The sequence below is a fragment of the Papio anubis genome, chromosome 10 (assembly GCF_008728515.1).
Source record: "Papio anubis isolate 15944 chromosome 10, Panubis1.0, whole genome shotgun sequence".
Classification (NCBI taxonomy): domain Eukaryota; kingdom Metazoa; phylum Chordata; class Mammalia; order Primates; family Cercopithecidae; genus Papio; species Papio anubis.
Genome location: NC_044985.1, coordinates 82,056,984 through 82,072,112, shown reverse-complemented (window position 1 = coordinate 82,072,112; position 15,129 = coordinate 82,056,984). Strand labels below are relative to the sequence as shown.

Sequence of the window (15,129 nt, the reverse complement as noted above, 5' to 3'; positions counted from 1 at the left end):
ACCCGCTTCAGGCAGGAAGTTCAGCAACTTGTGAACCCCTTAGAAAGATGCAGAAGACATAATTCTCAAAAAAAAAAAAAAAACATCAGTAAGTTCACAATCTGCCCTAAGACTGCCACAACTACTTCCACATAAGGAACACCCATTATCCTGTGAAAGAAAAGTTCTCATTCTTATCAGAAGTTGAGAATATACATGCTTTACTAGGTAAGAGGGCTGTCATTAAAATATTTACAAAGATTGGATTCTGAAGTTATTTCATCTGAAGCTCATACTGCAATATAAAGATACTATAAAAGTAAAATTTAATGAAAAATGTTCAATATCAAAACAATAAGCAGTTTCCAAATCCAAGATGAGTGCCTATAGTAGAAAATATCTAGTTTTCCTGTTTTCCTTTATTTTAGGAATACAACTAGACATTTCCCAGCCTCCCTTATCAGTAGGTGAAGATGTAAGTCCAAGTTTAGACCAATTGAACGTGGGTGGAGGTGATAAGCCTCTCTTGTAGGCTTGGTCCATAAATATCCTCCCATAGGATCACACACTCTGCCTCTTCGCCCATTTGTTGGCTGGAGGTAAAGGATTAGGCAGAGGCCTATGGGACTCTAAAGGACAGTAGCACCAAAGATTAGAAAGAAGTTGAATTCCTAAATCATTATATAAAAGACTGCCCCCAAAAAACTTACATAAAACTGTAGTACAAGCAAGGCATAAAATTGCATGATCCTAATTAACTGAGATTTGGTACATGTTGTAGCAATTAGACTACCCCAACTTATAGAATGCCCAAAGAAGAGATTAAGAAATTGAATATAGTAACTTTTAATCTTCCTCGAGAACTGGGCTTTTGGAGTATTTCTTACAATAAATATAGAAAGCACTTTACTTTGAAAAGTCTCCTTTAAATTTGAAAGAATAGTTATTAACCATTACAATGAAATATCAGTTAACATTGAAAATATCAATACCACAAAAAGACAATTTAGATAGCATATGTCAGCCAGTAAGCTTAACATTCTTGAATAATGTTAAAAGGCCTGCATAATGTGCCTTGATGTATTAAAGAGTATACATGAGGAACATAAGAGAAATCTTTTGAAATTATATATTCCATAGTTATAAAAATACAAACAATTGAAGGAAGGCTTTATGGAAGGCAGAATGGCAAACTAGAATAGCAGCTGAAGAGAACACAATCGTCTTCATAACTGGCCCCAAGGAGCTTCTGTCACCTAGATGGCTGTTGGAGTAACCTGGTGCAGGTGCTATTTGCCAGAAGTCTAACCCACATGGCTTCTGCAACTTGTTTCCTATGATTTGGCCTGGTTAGGATTAGAAAAAGTATACTTGGCTGCTAAAGACAAATTGTGGCTAAGAACAGATTTCCCACTTCTATAATAGTCAATAGCTTCATATAATCAGGCAAAAGATGATTATGTGAAGTCAGTTGGAATTAGTCTCTTTCTGCTGTATGCTCCAATATAACTAAGTTAACACTTCAGTGCTAGCACGTATCACTTTTGGAGATCCACTGCTAGATTCATGAATAGACTGAAAGTTCCTGGTGGTCAATTAATCCCTGAAACTTCTGAATCAACATATCTTGACAGCCGTTAGAACTTCTTGCTTACAGAAAATTGCTTTATGTAACTTCTGTAGCATGTACATCTCCTTTAAAATTACGATTTTATAACCCACCTGAAATTTTTTCTTGAAGAAATCATATCTATTCAGTTTTCACAGAAGGTGACCTTCCCAGCAAGATTATGGCAGTTGTAAAAAAACTAAACATTCAGTTCTTGAAATGATACTTGGCAAGGTTGGATGTGTACAAAGGAAAAAGTATATCTGGACATATATTGCTCAAACAGTCCTTTGTAGAAAAGGTTCTTAAACTTCTCGAAGGGCTCTGGAATCCCACAGAAAAGTAACGTAAGGCTGCCTTGCTCAGGAGATCAAATGCTGATGGTATCCACATTATCAGCACTAAAGGAAATAGTAAAAAAGGGCTTCAAATAATTTCAATAGTTGAAATGAGGACTCTTGCTCTTTCCAAGTATAGTAATATCTAACACCTCTTTTGCACTTCGTGGCTACAAAAGTTGCCAAGGGAGATTTTTTCAGTGCCATTATATCATGCTGTCTGCTTTGCAAAGGACTGGAATCATCAGTCTGATTCATCTCATGCCAGTTGCTGATGCTACAATCCCACAGAAAATGACTAAAATTTAACACATTTTTATACAAAGATTTACCACTGAGCAACATTCATCATATCTCTTAAATGCATATTTTTTAAGTCCTTTATAGAAAACAGTCCTCAGTATCTCACAATAAAGGCCAGGAAGAGAGTATTCTTTGCAATGTCCAAGTTTGTGAGATTTTTGGCTAGGACAGAAGAAGGCATCACACTAAGAGACAGAAAATGAGGTATAGCATTTTCATTTCATCACAAGTTAAATAGAAGAGGCTGTTGCCATTGGAAACTGTGACAAATGTTAACCTGAATTTCCTGTGTTACTTTAAAGTTGCTTGGAATTGGCTTTATGTGCATACATATCTGAGGTGTAGACTATATTAGGCACAAATTATGAACTCGATCCAAATAGCGTAGCTTGGGCATCTTTTTATAAAATCAAGTTGCTTCAAGATATAGAATGTGAAACCAAAATTATCCTTTTCCTCATCTTTGATCTTTCATCAACCAAACAACCATAAAATAGATAATATGGAACTAAATTCACCTTCCTCTCAATGGAAATGAAAAAATAAGTGAGAGATAGGTAAGAGAGATGTGTTTAAAAGTACATAAACTCATCGTAATTTAGGCTAAACTTCACTTTCCAAATATATTTTTCATTTGGTTCTACACATAAGCCCTCCTACCACCAGGCTTGTCTATTCATGGCCCTCAATATTCCTTCTCTACCCCAACCTCTAGTATCTTTCTGCTTCCCTTCCCTATTTATCTCATTCTTCACTGCCCAATATGAGACTTAAATCTTTGACAGTCTCAGTTTGCAGTGAACACTTTTTCCTTTGAAACTTGATAAATGCAAGATTGTCTTACTTTAGATAAGTCACCTGACCTCCTTCTGTGGAAATGAAGGTACATACTAACACCAGTATTTTACAAATATTATAATAATTAAATGAGATAATTCAAGGAGAGATGCCTAGAATATTAACAAGCACACAGTAGCTGCTCAATAAATGCTAAAGAACTTAGTTCTTACTTTTATAACACTCTCTGATTAGCTCAGTGAAAATACTCATGCACTGACATATATAATAAAACAGAAGCCATTTATTTTATACATTTTTATCTCTCACAGTTTTTATTTATAACACATAGATGCTCAGCAAATATCTACAGATTGAGAAATGGAATAATTTTGCCTTTTTCATATGTAGGCTATATCTATCCTTTAATCTTTATTTTTACTGCTAAATTTCAGAAATTGGGTTTCTCATTGCATCCATTTTCTGGGGCTCATCTGGCTCTCAGAAGCACTGAAGATTCAATTGTCCACTGTCATTGCCAAGTGCAACAGGCACAGCTGCCCCAGACCTGCAGCTTGGTCTCACATCCAGGCATATTCCAAACACATCACCAACACATCTTGAAAGATACTCTTTATTCTGATAGATTTCCTTAGTTGTTCACATGTCCTACCACTCCTGACATTATCAGTCACTGGAAGTCCTAAACTTTTTAACTCTAAGACAATCTGTAGCTTCAGGAATTTTTCCACTTGCTTGTAGTATACTTATGACAGAATTATCCATTATTTTATGCCATTCACTTAAAAACCTCTTATCTTCACCTTTATCAAAGTAATAGTATATTTTTCAGGAGTATTTTCCCATGTCTATTTGAGCAGAGATATGAAGAAACATCCGACATGGTGATTTTATTTTGCCTCTCAATGCAAATTTTTATTGATATATTACACCTGCAAGAATCAATCACTCAAACTTAAAGTCTTTTTTCATCCCTAATGCACTAAAAGGCCTTATCACTTTTACCAGTCCCAAATGTCAACATATTTACTTCTTTTATGTACATCATCTTTCTCACAAATAAATCATGTTGTCATTTTCTCTCTATCTACCCTATCTAATGATTGGATCAATACATGGCAGGGAAAGTGTGAACAGGGAGAAATAAGAACAACTTTGTATGAAGAGAGTTAAAAATAATAAGCAAAAGAAGGAGGGAAGAATTTCTGGAACAATGTCTTTTGTAGGGAAGAAGTCATGAATTGGTTTTAGACAGGAGCAGGGGAAGTTCATATGTAGAAGAAAACAGAAAGGTAGAGCATAGGGATAAAGATAAGTTTATTTGTTGGAGATTGTGGACAAGTATTTAACACTTGAACTAACTGTTAGTGGCACACATTAATTACAAAAACAAAAACAAAATAGTTGTGCATGACCAAGTTGGCTGATAACAACTGGCAATACAATCTAAGTTACTATTCAATTGTTATAGTCAAAATCATATCACCCTATCGATATCACCCAATATCAAGGGCGACATTATGACACCTCACTGGAGCCCTTCAAAGCAATCTTATCTTTTTGATCTTGCCTGGAAAATGCTCCCTCACTCTTCCATAGAGGACATCCCTCTCTTCAGCCCACCTTAAATCATGCTTTTACAGTTTTCTTGGTTTCTTCCACATACTTTTTGATATAAGCTTCTAAAAGATTAAAACACCTTAGTTTTCCATTGTGTGTGTGTGCGCGCATTGACAGAATATCCACAGCATGCAACTCACTAATTATTAAATAAGTCAAGTTTATATAATTCACAGAATCTTCTTTTGCCCCACTGGAAATGCAAAAGGCAGTTGCTGCAGATTATTTTGATTATGGAATATAATTTAAATCGCCAGCCCCATTTACAAATAAGGCTAACACAGCCTCTTTCTTCACGAAAATGAATTTGAACTAAGTTTAGATTTCTAAAAATGAGAGATCTACAACTAAATTTAGTAGGAATTCAGCTTAATGTAATTAAGAGTGTGCATTTTCAAGTAAGATAATCCTAGATTTGAAGTCCAACACCATTATTCACTAATTTATGTGACCAAGCCTCAAGTACCTTGTGGATAAAATGAAAATGACACTACCTTATAGGGTTATTATAGCTAAATAAGTATACACACACACACACACACACACACACACACACACATAAAACTTATAATACATAATATTACAGGGTACCTAACATGATCAATACTATCACCATTTAGCAGCACCCTATATATAGTTTTCTGTTGGAATCTCATATAATTGTGTCCACTTTGACAGCAAAAGCCTATATGCCAAGCTGAAAATTTAACTAATTTCTAGAGAAACAGGAAATTATTATGTAAGACTATTTTCTCTTTTGACAATAAGGAAACTCATTTATAGCAAGCCTAACTGAAAACTGCAGACCTCATGGTTTAGGACCTGACAAAGTGAAATGCTTGTTGGCCCATTAGCGAGTGCATTCCTTTCATGGGCAGCAGCTTTGAAGTAAATGTATGACATTGACTCCAAGCTGAGCTAGGCTCTCATGCTATCAAGTGGAAGAAACACTGACTAGCTACTTCAACTCCATAGACAGAGCATATCTACCATTAACCTTTGCCTTAGATTGCAGAACTATAACCAAGAGATATATGTTCCTAGAATGGGAGCAGAAATGTTAAGATGAGAAGGAGCACATGTGGTAGAAATAAGACAACCCTACAAACGATGATAACACAAGGCAGAACATATCATAGCATATACAGATTTGGGGTCATATTGAACACAGATAACAGGAAAGCTCCTTAAAGGAGGTGAATTTGAGATATGCCCTGAAGTAGGTACCCAAGATGCTTCATATTCTAATACAATCGTGGTGGTATAGAAATGGGCCTTGACTCTCAGTATGAATGTATGTCAAGCATATGGCATAGAGTGCATGACAGAGTAGAAGTTTATCTACTGAAGATATCATTTAGCCATGTTCATGGAACTTTATACAGGCCCTAAATCACTGGAAGGGACGCATAAATAATGTTACTAATGGCATCCATGAGTTAAGAAATGATAACAATGGGAATTTTCTTGTTAGATGGTTTATTCTGCATGCGTGTTCATCTTAATGAGCCTTTTGACAGACAAATGCCCTGTAAATTTTGTTTTTCCTTGTTTGACAGCTATAAATTAGACACAAGCATTGCTAATATAGTGGAGGAAAAAAATCTAAGACAGCTAAATACTGCCTGTTCATATGTAAGGCATGCAGCTGTTTCACTTTTTAAAATCCAACTCTAATACAACTTCAAAAAAAAAAAAAAGAAAGAAAGAAAGAAAGAAAAGAGAGAAGAAAACCTAATGTTTCATCAATTAAAAGCCCAGAGCTCAAAGACAAAATATTTGAAGACAATGTACAATAAAAGCTTTTTTCAAGCATAAAAGCTGATTTATGAAATTAAGCTGGAAATATTATAAGTAGGAAATGGCCACAAAATAAATAAGAACCTTTTAGAAAGAGAGCAAACATGTGTTATTTATTTTCCTAGTAAACAGAAGTGGCAGATTCAATCAGCAAGAAACACTGGATAGTTATGACCATTTTAATCATGTAAAAAAATTCATAAGATTTGTTTATGGTGCATTAAACATCATCTTCAGGTTAGCATTAAAGAAAGTGAATAAATTCTATTTATCTGATAAAAAGACCAGAGATAAGAAGGAACCAGTTCTCTTATGTGGCTAGCAATGTAAAGGGACATACAACATTTCAGCATCTCTGTGGCTACCTCCTTTTACTCTTTATAAACATATGGAAATAGTTATACTCAATTGCATAAAAAATATTTAAGACTACAAAACAGTTCCAAAGCATGTACTGTGCCATATTTCATGTGGAGAGAGACTGCCTTTAGTTCCGTTTTGAAAGGCCTAAAAAGTGCAAAGCAATAGTACTTTAAGTATTTATATCTACTTAGATTCTCTAATGTTTAAAGTCATGTTGAAAAATGTTAATTTTAGATGTTAATTATAGAGCTGGAATAAAGCATTGGTTATAAAATAGCTAGCTGAGGTTAAATCTCTACATAATGATCAGTTTTCTGGTACTCCCTGTTATTTAAAATACTACCAAAGAAATACATTACAAAAAACACACTAGCATGTGGCATATCTCTTCATTCGGAATTTTTATGAATGATAAAACTAAACACAAGGAAATCAAATATTTATCTGGCCCCAACTCTACTTTATTCCCTAACATGTGACATGGATAAATCTTATAATTTATTTAGAATTAATGATTAAAGACAATTTCATAACATAAAGATATCAAATGTTTTTTGAAGGATAGAGACTCAGTTCCACACAACTCTTAACTTAATGTCATTTTTTGCCTTGAAACTTATTATGGAGTTTTTGAAAGAGGGTTATACAAACAAAAAATGTTAAGAACCACAAAGATTTGGTAAAATTCTAGAGAACTCTATATAAGTAAATAGTTTCTCTAACCATGAACCAGTTTACTTCAGAAAGTCAACGTACAGAATTTCCCAATACACTAATGTCTCCTTGACAAAGCAGACTGAACGGGGTCAACTTACTGATTAAGAATTTTCCCTGCTGTTATATGCAATACAGTTATCAAAGAAGGAATTTGATTTCCTTTGCATATGTAGCAGAGTTCAGTCTAGTAAATTCACACTCACCTTATTATTTTTACACCAATATATGAAGAAAGATCTAAAACAATATTGACTGCTTTCCAGTTTCTATCCACTGACATTTTTATCTTTTAACCTTTTTTCTTCATTTCCACCCCAAATTACCCAAGTCTCATGCCATACTTCTTACATGCCAATAATACTTACTTTTGAAATATAGTCTGTGAGCCTTTAGTCTACCTTTCCCCTGATTGAAAATATAGCTGAGCAACTTTGCAAGCCATTAGAAACTTCTCTGCCCATTTTCTAATATAACAGCTATAATAGCAGCCTCATTAATAAAATTATTGTAAGACAATCACAAATAATAAAGGCTTACTGTAGCAACCTTCCATGAATACACACACACACACAAACATACACACACACACATATATATATGTAAACTTTTTCTAGGCACTTAAATTTCAGTGCCTAATCTGAAAGTCGCCTGTCACTGGACTTACACAAAGCCTCGCCCCACTGCTAACAGTACAGAGAATGCCATTGATTTTAAGTCACATCATTATTTTATGAACCACTAAGAAAGAAAAAAAAATTCTGCTATTTAAACCATGACATGATGCCTTAATGATAATCCTGTACAACATGAATTGAGAACATCAGTTCCTCATTGCTTTGAAATGATTTCATCTATTCCAAAGAATTTGGCAATCTACCCTACCTTCAGTTGCAGTACTTGGAGTGTGAGAGTAAGCTCGTTGCAAGTATTTTAGGAACAAAATATAACACATCTTCATCTAGTTGTGGATATCTTCCTTTTTTAGGTCCCATAAAACCCTTGTTGTTAATTTGCAAGAAAATATGAAATTCTGATTATTTCTACAATGATGCTTTATTAACATCAAATTTATTTTTCACCCAGGGATATAAAGAACTCAAAAGAATGCCATTTCCACCCATATAATGTAACAGAGACAAATAAATTCACGATTCTTGAAACCATTGAAAGATGAAATTGCAGGGCAACCAACTAGCCCCAAATCAAAGAAAAGACAGGTGCCTGCAGGAAGTGATAAAACATGTGCAATGGCTCATCTAAGACAGATGCAACTGAAAACCAGTAAAAAGGGTTCAATTGATGGAGTTGGCAAATTGGTGGAGGCCAAGTATACTCTAGAAAGAGTGCGAAGTTCCTAAGAGATGAGAAAATTAAGGAGTTCTACATTACCCTTACGGTTTGTCTCCATGAACCAAGGGCAATCACAAAAATGATTCAAGGAAGGAAAGGGTTTCTTATGGTACACATCAGCCCCTGCTGGAGGAACACAGAGCCCTACCTGCACCCTACTACTCTATCTCCACTGGGGAACAGAGCCTTAAACTACAGAGGCAAGTGCAATCACACCCTTAACACACCAGTGAAAATCAATTGCAGCTAGAAGAAGAGAACAACAATTTTTAAAATCCTTCCCCTGAGAGAGGGGCAGCATTGCATGCAGAGTCCAGGCCTAGAGCCTGAGGAGGGAAACCACTCAGGAGTTCACACTGCAGGACCCAGAAACATAACACCATGCCAGCCTAGGACTAAGTTTAATGTAAACAAGAAAGAATGCCCCAGTACCACTCCTTGCTGACAAGCTAACGAGAAGTAGTAAGTAACAACACTGGAATATGACCTGGAGTGGCATAGGAGAGGAACCAATGCATGAAAAGAAATTTTCTGAGGTACAGCACAAAGGAAGATCTAGAATTGGTATAGGATAACCCACTAAGTTAAAAAAAAAAAAAAATCCTCTGGCAAACCAGAGGTATTGCTGGAGGAATTTGAAGCCAGTGGTGACCTAAAGGTCACCGTAGCAACAATAAACCTAAAACCAAGATGATACCCTTACTACCTAAGGGTATTACATTAACTTAACTTAAACTTAAATCTCCTACATAATAGTTCTAATAGAAAGAGAGACATTAATTTCCAGGGATAAAAATTATATAAAATGGCTGACTTTCTTTTCCAAGATGCCTGACTTTCAACAAAAATTACAAAGCATACAAAAAGGCAAGTAAAAACAACACACTCCTAAGAGCCAAAACAGTCATAAAAAACAGACTTAGGTATGACACAGGTGGTGAAATTAAAAAACAAAAAAGTTAAAATAACTGTGATTCATATGTTAGAGTCTCTAATGGGACAGGCGGACAATATGCAAGATCAGTTAGGAAAGAGATGAAAACTATAAGAATCAATTGCAAATGCTAGAAATTAAAATAGGACAGATATGATTAATGTCCATTACAGGCTCATCCTTAGACTTGTCATAGGCAAAGAAGCAATCAGTGAACTTGTTGATATTTTGATGACAGGTCAATAGAAACTACCTAAACTGAACAAACAAACAAAAAGAATGGAAAAGTTAATAAATAAATCAACAACGTACAAAAGCAGTGTAAAAAATCAACATATCAATTGATCTAAGATACATATTCTTAGAATTCATAAGTCTAATCCCAAAAGGAAAAGAAAGAAAGAGAAAACAGAATTTTAAAAAATTTGAGGAAATAATGGCCAAGAATTTTCCAATGTTAATGACAGATACCAAACCACAGATTGAATAAGCTCAAGACCACCCATCAGATAAATACAAAGCAACAAACTATGTAAGAATTTTATATTTAAAATACCAAAATTAAAAGCTCAAGAGAAAATTTTGAAGGCAGCCAGAGCAAAAAAGACAAATTACCAACAGCAGAACAAAGATAAAAATTACAATAACCAGATGTGGTGGCTCGTGCTTATAATCCCAACACTTTGGGAGGCTGAGGCTGGATCACTTGAGCCCAGGAGTTCAAAAGTAACCTGGGCAATGTAGGAAGATCTCATTTCCACAAAAAGATTTAAAAATTAGCCAAACATGATAGTGCACACCTGTGGTTCCAGCTATCTGGGGGCTGAGGTTGGAGGATCACTTGGGCCTGGGAGGTCAAGGCTGCAGTGAGCCATGATTGCATGACTGCACTCCAGCCTGGGTGACAAAGTAAGACCCTGTCTCAAAAATAATGATAATAATAATAATAAATAATTATAGCAGGTTTCTCTTTAGAAATCTTGCAAACTAGTAAATAATAACTACATCTTTAAAATGTAGAGTTTTAAACAACAACAAAAAATGTCAATCAGAATTCTATATCAAACAAAAATATATTTCAAAAAAAGAGTAAAAATTATTTCAGGTAAATAAGTACTGAGAAAATTCAGTGCCAAGAAGACCAACCTTACAACAATTATAAAAAGTAGTTTTTCAGACAGAAATATACCATTGTAATTCATTGTATTTTTATGGAAAATATACAACTAAAATATATGACAATAGTATGACAATAGCAAAAAGAATAGGAGAAAGAAATTAAGTATACTGTTATAAGTTCCTTACAATATACATAAAGCAGCATAATATTCAAAGATAGACTCTGATTCATTAAGTATGTTTATTATTAACTTCAGGGCAACTATTAATTTTTAAAAGAGATATAAATATTATAAGTCAATAGAGAAGATAAAAATCATGAAGATGTTCAGTTAAATCGTTTTCTTTTTTAAAAAAAGGAAATAAGAAACAAAGAATAGATGGCAGAAAATAGAAAATAGCTAGCAAGGTAATTGCTTTAATTCAATTATATCAATAATCACATTATATGTGAATGGGTTAAACTACCAGTTTAAAGATAGAGATTACTGTCAGATTAAATAAAAATGTAAGATCCAACTAAATGTTGACTACAAGAAACCTATTTTAAATATAAAGATAAGCTAACAGTAAAAGAATAGAAATATATACATATACATATATATAATGAGCACAAATACTAATAAAAGAAAGCTGGAGTAATTAATATCAAATAAAATGACTTCAGAATAAGAAATATTATGAGAGACAAAAATGGACATTACATAATGACAAAGTGGTCAATTATCCAAGAAGTCATATGAATCCTACATGAGTATGCACATAATGATAGAGCACTAAAATATGTGAAGAAAAGACTTATGGAACTTAAATGAGAAATAGACAAATTCCGAATTAAGACTTCGATAATTCTCTTTAATTCTCTTTAAGCAATTGGCAGAACAAATAAAAAGAGAATCAGTCAGTTTATAAATGATTTGGACAACACAGTCAACCAGTTTGTCTGATTGATAATTACAGAGTACTCCACCTAAAAACATCAAAATATACATCTATTTAAGTGAACATTAAACAATAAGTAAGATAACCCATATTCTGGGCCAAAAATAAAATACCTAAAATATTTCAATGGACTGCAATATAATTAAACTAAAAATCATTAAAAGAAAAAGGAAGTGAAAATTTTCCAAATATTTGATGATTAAACTACATACTTCTAGATAACCCGTGGATCAAAAATGAAACTTGTAGTATAAAGTACTCACCTTAGGAAAATGGGGGTTTCAAATCAGCATCTGTTCTAAGAAAATAGAAAAAGAGGAGCAAATTAAATTCAAATCCAACAGAAGAGAGGAAATAATAAAAGTAAAAATCAAAATTCATGAAAGTGAAAATAGACAAAAATCAATGAAACCAAACACTGATTCTTCCCACTGCACTATTCATTGCTAAATACACAATAACTTTGCATTGTAACACTAAATCACAAAGTAATCTTTTAGAAGATATTTTAAGTGGTGACTAAACTCAATATATGTAGTTTCAACAATGCACATAACTCAATCAAAACAGAAAAAATAGATTCACAGATAGTTCAGAAAAAGGAGTCATCAGATGGGGGGAATTAAATAGCTATGATTAATATATTAAAACAAATTTAAAATATGTATAATATAGATGAAAACATGGAGAATTCAAACAGAAAATTTCAGTTAAATGGAAATTCTAGAACTGGACAACAAAAAATCTGAAATGTGGAACTCACTGAATGAGTTTAACAGCACACAACAGAAGACTGAAGAAGTAAGCTCAGAGACAAGCAAATAAAATATTATTTTTAAGAAGAACATAGCTTAGGTAACACATAGAATACAAACTTTAACCTTCATTTATTCATTTCCTGGAGAAGGAAAGATTGAGATACAAGCAATATTTAAAGAGATAATGGCAAAGATGTGGATCAACTGGAATTCTCAGGCATTGCAGGAAGGATTATACATCAGCCCAACCCCTTTGGAAAAACTGTGTAGCAATAGTTACCAAAATTAAACAAGTATGTATTCCATAGCCTAACAATTCCATTCCTGGTTATATACTCCAAAATGAGTGCTTATGCTCACCAAAAGCTTGTTGCAAGATGTATTATAAAAGCTTTATTCAAAATAACTTAAAAGCAAGAACAATTCAATTGTCCATTAACAAGAAAATGGATAAATAAATTGATATATGTACAATGCAATACATCACACTGGTAAAAGAGAACACACAGAAAAATCAATATATATCAAAAGATGTTCAGCCAGACACACAAAATTTCATTTTGCATGATTCCATTAATATAAAGTTCAATAATGGTTGCCTTTGCAAGGAGTATTAACTGGGAGAAACACAAAGAAGCTTCTTAGTGCTAGAAATGTTCTATATCTTAATCCAGATGATGGCTACACTAGCTATATCTATATTTATCTATCTAACATGTAAGATTCACATACTTAATGTATGCAAGTTATATTTCAATTGCAAACAGTTTTTAAACATATTGTTAAGATTTTTATTTTGTTCCTGGTTTCAGTCAGGTTCAGTCAAGAGACAGAAACCACACCAGTTTTTGTACATATAAAATTTAATATAAAGAATTGACAAAGGTACAAAGTTGTTAACTATGTAATTGAAAGAATAAAAAGAGAACTGTATGGTATCTCAGAAACAGCAACTGTAGAAAGCTGCTATCAGCCTAGGGACTGGGGAACAAAAACTTAAAGGTTGAGATTATTAAAATCTTAGAGGAAGGACCCAGTGGGGCTCAAATGCAGACGTCTGTTGAGGAGTGCTGTTTAGCTGAGGTATCTCTGCATTGGGACATCCAAAAGCTGGTTCTGTATGTGTTGGAAAAGTTGCAGACTGGATTTGGATGTTAGTAGAGCAGGAAGCTCACAGGGAAATAGAAAGTTCCTTCCCTCCCCTCCAGCTTCCCATTCTTCCTATAGCACCCTCTACAGGCAGAGTCTTAGAGGGCAAAACTGGGTATAAAGCTGAGAGACAGGAACTTCAGTAATAAGCACACCTTATTTTTAGTTTTTGTTAAAATATATACAACTTTTCGTTTAGGGGTAAAATTTTCCACTTTTATGCTTTTACGGAAAAATTTAAAAGCAAGTAAAAATTGTGGGATGGTCTATGTTCTAGTGGCCATAAACACAACAAATCTGGATTTTCTCTCATATCAATCAACAAGACTAACATTTCTGAAGAATAAAATAAAATAGTATGTTTTTGTTTTAAATATGATTTATTTTCTCTTTCTCTGCTGCCCCTTGTTGGTCTGTGTCCTTGTTACCACAGATTTTACTTCTTTGTCTTCCCACTGCACTGTAGGTACCCTATGGGAATGGGCTTTTATCTGTTAGTCCTCAGAATCTACCACAGTATCAGGAATGATGTAGATCCTCAAGAAACATCCCCAATACATATTATATTCCTTGTCTTTGTATAAAACAGTGTATTCTTACTTAAAATATTATCACTGCTATTCTTTCTCACAAAACTACTCAGCATTTAAACTTTCTCACCATTTAAACTACTAACGCATTTTAAAAAGTCATTCATTAACAATTGTGACATGAGATCAGTTTGCCTATTCAAAGTACTTTGATACTAAGGTATAGGTTTAGACATAATGAATTTTCAAAGTATGCAGCTCCTACAGATCATCTTGTTCAACCAAGACCTCACTTACTGATGAAGAAACTGAATTCCAGGAAGGCTGCATGGTTGGCCCATCGTCATACAATCTGAATCTGGGTTTACCATTCCCTATAGCCCACTATTCCTATATTATTTAATGATTTTGCAATTGATACGAGCCTTTGAAAAATATCTAGAAAATAAATAAGCAATTGATCGTGGTCAGAAAACTCTCCCCTATTTGAAGTTCTACATTGTGTCCTGAAGCTTGCTACATAGTAATGACTTGATGTTACTCTATTTTATGCCTCATCTGTTACACAATACTAGCTAACATTATTGACTGCTTATTAAGTGTCAAAACTCATCTAAGTACATATAGATGGATATAGATATAGATATAATTTCCTCATAATTTTCATGGCCATCAACCATCAATAGGTATTCCAATTTTACAGATGAAAAAAGGAATGATAGACAGATGATTAAGTAAATTGATCAAGATCACACAGCTTTTAAGGTTTGTAACCAGAACTCTAGCCCATATGATTTTCCTCTAGAGCCTATGTTTTACC

The 15,129-nt window shown here is 33.8% G+C and overlaps 1 long non-coding RNA gene across 1 annotated transcript in view; it reads right to left on the bottom strand.

Annotated features, from left to right (window-relative positions):
* LOC116269181 overlaps window positions 1-15,129 on the bottom strand; it is a 62,161-nt gene that overhangs the window by 37,944 nt on the left and 9,088 nt on the right. Inside the window, exon 2 of the long non-coding RNA XR_004176614.1 lies at window positions 12,136-12,170. This is a non-coding gene — a long non-coding RNA (uncharacterized LOC116269181). The remainder of the gene's footprint in view (window positions 1-12,135; window positions 12,171-15,129) is intronic.